This window comes from Penaeus vannamei, chromosome 10 (genome assembly GCF_042767895.1).
Source record: "Penaeus vannamei isolate JL-2024 chromosome 10, ASM4276789v1, whole genome shotgun sequence".
Classification (NCBI taxonomy): domain Eukaryota; kingdom Metazoa; phylum Arthropoda; class Malacostraca; order Decapoda; family Penaeidae; genus Penaeus; species Penaeus vannamei.
Window position 1 is genome coordinate 36,600,624 of NC_091558.1, and position 7,500 is coordinate 36,608,123.

The 7,500-nt window shown below is 44.6% G+C and overlaps 1 protein-coding gene across 2 annotated transcripts in view; it reads right to left on the bottom strand.

Annotated features, from left to right (window-relative positions):
• Positions 1-7,500, bottom strand: part of LOC113804087 (carbonic anhydrase 1) — a 159,662-nt gene that overhangs the window by 149,135 nt on the left and 3,027 nt on the right. The gene's annotated exons all lie outside the window — the stretch shown is intronic.

The following is a 7,500-nucleotide window of genomic DNA, read 5'->3' on the forward strand; positions in this document are numbered from 1 at the left end:
AGGACATGAGAAAAGCCACACACTCACACACACAAACAAGCACACACACACACACACACACACACACACACACTCACACACACACACGCACGCACACACACGCACACACACACACACACACACACACACACACACACACACACGCACGCACGCACACACGCACGCACGCACGCACGCACACACACACACACACACACACACACACACACACACCCACGCACGCACGCATACACCCACGCACGCACGCACACACCCACGCACGCACACACCCACGCACCCACACACACAGACGCACTCACCCACGCACGCACACACGCACGCACTCATACACACACAGACGCACTCACACACAAACACACACGCACAAACACACACACACAAACACACAAACACACACACACACGCATGCACGCACGCACACACACACACACACACACACACACACACACACACACACACACACACACACACACACACACACACACACACACACACGCACGCACACGCACACCTCGGGAGCGGGTCGAGCCGGCCGGGTCGGGTCGGGCTCAACGGGATGAACTCCAGCATAAAGATCCGGATTCGGAGCGCCTGCATTCCGCTGTCGTAATGTACAGGTATTTATGGGGCGAATCTCACCCTTATGCGCACGGGAATTTCGGGGTCACGGGGTCACCGGATTCCCCTTTTCCCTCGCCCATACGTGACATGGGTTCCACGGCGCTTTGCGAAACGTAAAATGCAGTCATGTTTATTTTGCGTAATTTGACCTGATGTTCTTGTGTAAGGTAATGATGAAAGGATTTAATAACATAGAACTATTTAGTAAATACATGTTTCGAAAGCTTAAAAATGACGCATGTGAGGCTTTGCAAAACACACACACACAGACAAACACGTAACACACACACTAACACACTCACTCACACACACACACAGATACACACACACACACACACACACACACACACACACACATACACACACACACACACACACACACACATACACACACACACACACACATACACACACACACACGCTCACACACACACAGATACACACACACACACATGGATTGGTTTGTTTGGGGGAAACTGTGGATTTTTGGCAAAGATTATTAGACGAAGGTTTGCAAAACGTATGACTCTAGGTAAGAATCGGTTTGTTTTTTGAGAAATTGTGGATTTTCGGCGGAGATGATTAGCCGAAGGTTTATGGAATCAAATTAGCCAACAAGCAGATCATTATCCACGTGACTGCACGCCCATGACGCTACATAAAAGCCGGACTAAAGACGGCCCCGCCCTCCCACATGACTCGGCCATTACAGACCTATGAAAATGCGCGCGAAAAGAAAGGAGTATCAGTAATTCCCGGGCCGCGATGGGCGAGCCGCCAAGTCTCTCCCAGCATCGTCGTATTCTTCGCGGAGACTTTACGAGTGACGGGAGTTCATCTGTATGATTGGAGACATAAAAGCTTCTGAATCCCGTGCGTGGGACGCCCTCGGTTTGTTCTGCCGAGCTGCTGCTTTCTTTCTTCCTTTTTTCCTGGCTTGCATCTTTAATGCATTTGATTCCCTGAGAGAAGAGTGGATTGATATACGTTCTTTCGTGTTAAGTATTTATTGATTTATTCATATTATGAAATAATTCCAGAAATTAATCTTTTGACTGTCCATTATATAAGGCTTAAACAGGTAGAGCAAACGGAGATGGTTTCACGAGCCATCGCACACCATTTACATTCCGTTGAATAGGAGCAGAATTCCATTTCTAACGACCTCCGTTCGGCCTTATCGAAAAACTTCACATCTGTAAGGAAAGTAGGGAAGCCTCTTTCTCTGCGCGGAGGGACAGCTCGTCGCGGAACTTTTTTAATCCAATGGCAACGATGATCACCGAAAACAGTTTGTTGTTTTCATTTTCGTTCGTTCGAATAATGGCAAAGATCAGGCAATAAAAGTGGCTGGTCGGGATTATTTGCGGATGGCCTCGTTGGTGCCTCTGGACCAGGCCACAGGGGAAGCATAGCTACACTAATGAGAAGTCTCGGGCATCATAAGCCTTACAGTGTTGTAGGAGCGTCAGTCGATGATCGAAAAGAAAAAGGAAAAGGTCCTTTCCGCGGGAAGCGGTTTTAAACAGAGGTAATAAGTGTCAAGACTGATCCTTCCCTTCGAGGAAAACGGAAGGGTTCATGTAAAATGGCACTCCCCGATTTCCTGACCGACTACATCATCCCGGGTCCAGTTCGTGTTCACTGGCCACAGCTGGCCAAGTCTCTGCGTTCCTTTGAAGTTGGCATGTAATCCTTGGTGACAATTAAAAGTTTGGGTTACAATAATTTGTCTCGTAATTGAGAGGAACAAGGAACTTTCTTCTTAACCCCATTCGACATTTTCTCCTTTACTCTATCTCACTCAGAGATTTTCCGAAGTCGAAAAAATCGTAGTCCTCGCGAAAGCAACCACAAAAGAACCGCAGCTTTCTTTGAAAAACTTTATACTGAAAATAACACTTTTAAGAAAATAATATAATTCATATCAAACAGTTACAAAACAAATGCTACTAGTTGATGTGTAATTCAAAAGATACATTAAGTCAATAATGTCAGTACATTTTACATTTACAATGGAGTATATGAGCTTCTTCGTCATACTTATGAATAAACAAATGATTGTCAAAAGGGAATTCAAAAGAAATGCAAGGAATTTTCCTTCTAGGGTGGGGCTGTGACGCTCACATCAACCGCTAGTTGTCGTTAACCAGAACCAAAAGCGATTTCGGTGAATGTTTTAGAGTGTACGACACTAAAACTAGAAGAGGAGCAGCTATTGTAAACATCGTTTTGTAATGCATATATCCAGATGCGAATTATTGCCAACATACAACAATAAACATACTGCATGATTCAGAGCTGTTCATATGATACTGGTGTGACCAACCCGTCCATCAAATCTACACTGCACATGCGCAAAAGGATTCATAAATAACGAGGTTCGTGAGCATGTGAATCAGTGTATGCATCAGTGCAGCCTTGTGCATAAATATGAGACGGGTTGTTGCGTGAAGAATGATGCGTGGCATTTTATTGTTCTAAAGTGTTATTAGAGTTTGAATTCAGTTTGCTAAAACGTGTATATGCACGAACACGTGTGATCAGATGCCGCGCAGAGAAGAAGAGCTCGCTGTTGAGTTCTGTATGGACGCTTTTGCTTGTTTTCAAGAAGGGCTCTTTGAATATTACCCATTTCAGCTCACAGTCCAGTGAGTTCGCATTTGTGTACAGGCATGCGTGCGTTGCCTTAATAAGTAGATAGGCAGACGGCACCAAATGCAAGTTAGTCAGTGAATTGGTTTAGTATGCAAAGGCATGAGGAGGGCCTCGTTCACACAAGGAGAATGACCGGAGAATAATCTTACCGTTATTCGTCTAGTTCATACATTCCTAGCTTCGGTTTGGTCGACGGGAAACGAAAAACGGAAGGAAGTCGAGACATACGGAGTAGTGTGAAAGAACTTTTAATCAACTCTGTGCGATATCGAACACCGGATGTGTTCTCTAACATCCCGTCCTAAGGAAAACAATCAGACTCTGAGGACTTCCCCCCACACGGAGCTTGTCATTCGGTCCCTTCAGCCGAAAGCTTTCTTCTCATTTCCTAATCATTCCCAGCAACGAGCAAGTCAATGAAACAAATAAATAGTAATATAATGCTGATAAAGATTGGTAATCAAAAGAATAATAAAACAACAGCAACTAGAAGCACTCAGAGGGCGCATACCTCAGCCAAGGCATTAGGTTTACTGAGCAATACAAATATTCACACTTAAAGAATTACATTAAAATCACCTCTTCTCAAGTACACTGGTGACGTCCGTAAAGGTAATAGCGGTAAGTATGCAATAACTTTATTTTTAATTCCTGTATTCGGATCTAAAATTCAATTGCATCTAAGTTGGGCTAAGATTGCTTAAAAATGTGTTCATAACTTTTTTTTAGTTATCCTGCTATCCAATCAACAAACAAAGCAACGCCACCGAAAACATAACCTCCTTGGCTGAGGTAATAATGGAAGAAGAAATAAAGAATACATTGATAAATAAATGCCTAATATCTGCCTTGTTCACTTAGTAGCTCCTCCTTGCCACGAGAGGCGCTCCGGAGGCTGGCCACACATCTCGACTTGCTTTGCTCTGCCTGTTTTCGGGCGGAGAACGAGAGCCGCACTCGGGGTGGTCTGCCCAGCGGGGTTTCAACGTACAAGCATTGCATCGAGCAGCAAGTCAAGGTTATTTTCACATTAGACAAAAATATGCTATATACAATTAAATGCTGTTAAGTGATCACACACACACACACAATTATATGATGGGTGCTATATATTTTCAATCGTTTAAAGAGTATAAATAATATAAATCTTAGCTAAACAGGACATTAATTATGAATTCGAGTATTCGCAGAAACACTTCATAACAAAGAATGCGTTTGACACCATTTTAGACAACAGTAATGATAAGTTGCGTATTCTTTAATTATTATTGGCTCATTTTCCAAACAACCAAACTGACACACACCACGTCACGCATTCTTTGCATACGGTGAGGAAAGTGAGGATATGTGTCATGCATCTTGGAAATCACCATTGTGTATCTCTGGGAATTTTCCGGACAAATGATATGATGCGACATGAGGGAGTGTCATATGCCGGGATAACCGTGGCCCTTGGCGTCGGCTGAACAGACTTCGCCGTGGGATTATCCGGCGGGATTTTCCCCTCGACTGGCGGGCGGTGCCGTCGCTTGGGACTTGAACCACGAATGTCAAATTTCTGCACAACTCCTTTCCTGTGATAAGGCGGGAGGCGGACGGCGCTGTGGGGCGGCCTTTCCCTCGCCGCCGCCGCCGCCGCAGGAGGAGGCGGATCGCGTGCGAAAATCGACCTTATTGATCACTTCGTCCAGATGCACGTAGGATGATATAGATTTGTTTAACATGAAGGCTCTGGCAGATAAGGAATGTAAGTGAAAAAAAGTTTACTGCGGGTGAATTATATGGCTGATATGATCTGAATCCTGAGGAAATTAGCGGTAGAATAAATCTTGCACTAAAAAGATGGATCTCCAGCTGACAGAAATATGACCATCTCGACGTTTTATGGCCGCAAATAATCAACCGACTAATAAAATGTGTGTATACGTGCGTGTATACATGTGTATATGTGTAGGTGTAGGTGTATACATGCGTGTATATGTGGGTGTATGTATAAATGGGTTTATTTGTGTGTACATATGTATACATATCTGTATGTATATTATGTGCGTACTTGTGCATATGTGTGTGCATGTGTATATATATATATGTTTACATACAAGTATGTTTATATGTGAGCGTGTTTATGTATACCAATTGATTTGCCACTTCATATGGATGTATGTTTGTATATATGTGTGCGTATTTGTAAATAACGTATGTGCGTGTGTTTATATGTGTGTTTGTATATGTTTTTATATGTGTGTTTGTAAATATGTGTTTGTGTGAGTGTGTGTGTGTGTGTGTGTGTGTGTGTGTGCGTGTGTGTGTGTGTGTGTGCGTGTGTGTGTGTGTGTGTGTGTGTGTGTGTGTGTGTGTGTGTGTGTGTGTGTGTGTGTGTGTGTGTGTGTGTGTGTGTGTGTGTGTGTGTGTGTGTGTGTGTGTGTGTGTGTGTGTGTGTGTGTGTGTGTGTGTGTGTGTGTGTGTGTGTGTGTGTGTGTGTGACTGTGTATTCGTAAGTGTGTGAATGTGTCTGTGTGTATGAGTGAGTGCCTGTGTGCATTCCTTAGATAAATTGTAAAAAAAAAAGTCAGTCATCTTGTGTACTCGCCTCCATGACAAAAAATGGATTTCAACATCTAATAGCCAAACGGGGAAAAACAAGCCCAATGGCCGTCTGGCAGCCTTGGACCGCCCGGGGCAGACCAGGAAGGGGCTGGACGTGAAGCCAAAAGAAGACGCAAAAGTCTACTTCTACAGCAATACAAGAAAGAGGGAGAGAGGAAGATATGAAAGGAGAGGAGCAGGAAGGAGGGTCGATAGATGGATGGAAAGATGGCAGGAGGCAGGAGAGAGAAGGAAGGGGAAAGTGGGGAGAGAAGAGTGAAAGGTGGAGAGAGGGAGAGGGGGAGATTGAGAGGGATAAGAAGAGAGGCACATGGAGAAAGGGACAGAGGGCGAGGAATAGGGAGAAGGAAGGGGAAAGTGGGGAGAGAAGAGGGAAAGGGAGAGAGGGGTGATGAAGACGGGGAAGAAGAGAGACAGGGAGAAAGGGACAGAGGGCGAGGAAGAAGGAGAGGGAACAAGATCTACAAATGTCCGTCCAGCGAGTATCGTCCGCAAGGGAGGTCTTCACCCGAGACCGAGGGCAGTGCCTCCTTCGGGCGTTCGTCGACAGCGGTTTCCGAGCGAGGCACGAAGGGACTCCGTGATGGCTCAGGGTCGCGGTTATCCCTCGGCGTCATTTCGGGTCTTGTTTACGAAGGAGTTCCTGTTCCGCGGTGGCTAGGTTCAGGGGACCCTTGTGTCGTGGCGGCTCCCCGGCGGCTGCAGGACCTTTTGGCTCCGGAAAAAATCGCCCGTAGGGTCAATGTCACCTTTAGAGCCTTACGCAATTCGGATCTACTATTGTTAGCCGGGCTGATTATGTGAGCGACTTCCCGTATTAAAAAAATATAAGATAACCTTGAAAACGTCGGCCACAACTATGATGCTTTGCCGTAATTTCCCGAAAGTAATTCATGCTAATGTTTACAGGGTTGCGCGCCCTCTGTAATTAGTAGTGTCGATCTTCATTACAAAAACAGTCACTATGATTAGAACTCAATGACCCTGAAATGTTAGAATACTAATTGGGAATATTAATGCCGCGATCGATGTATTTTAATTCAGTGCACCGTGAGGCAAACGATTTTAAAGAATGTTTCGATCTTCCCACATTAGCCTGACATCAGAAGCAGATCGGAAGGATTTCGGTAATAATTTATTTCTGGCATCGACTGATCGCGATAAAACAACGTAAGTGACGTCCCAGAAAAAAGCGAGTGCCAGGTCATCCTTGGCACTACTTGAATATCTGCCGTTTAGTTGTCCTTGGCAAAATATAAACAGCGGATGACAGATCTTGGCACCATAGAACTAAAAGGTGCCAAACTTACTTTAGGAAATATGTGAATAGTAATAAGTTCCTGGCACGGCAAGGGAATTTAGTGCACGGACATCACGGGATAAGTCCAACGTTGAAGGTCAGTTAACTGGCATACAAACCTACTGTCGACTTGCGTTTGTCGTTACAGATGAAATTCAAGATGGAGATATTAATCAATTTAATTCATTATCTTCAGGACAATATTTTGCAAGTGGGAGACTTATACCGTACTAAAAGTTTGGATAATGGCGGTCTGATAGTCATTCTGAATGCTATGATATCCCTGTCAAACATTCATTAGGCAACACCCCTAT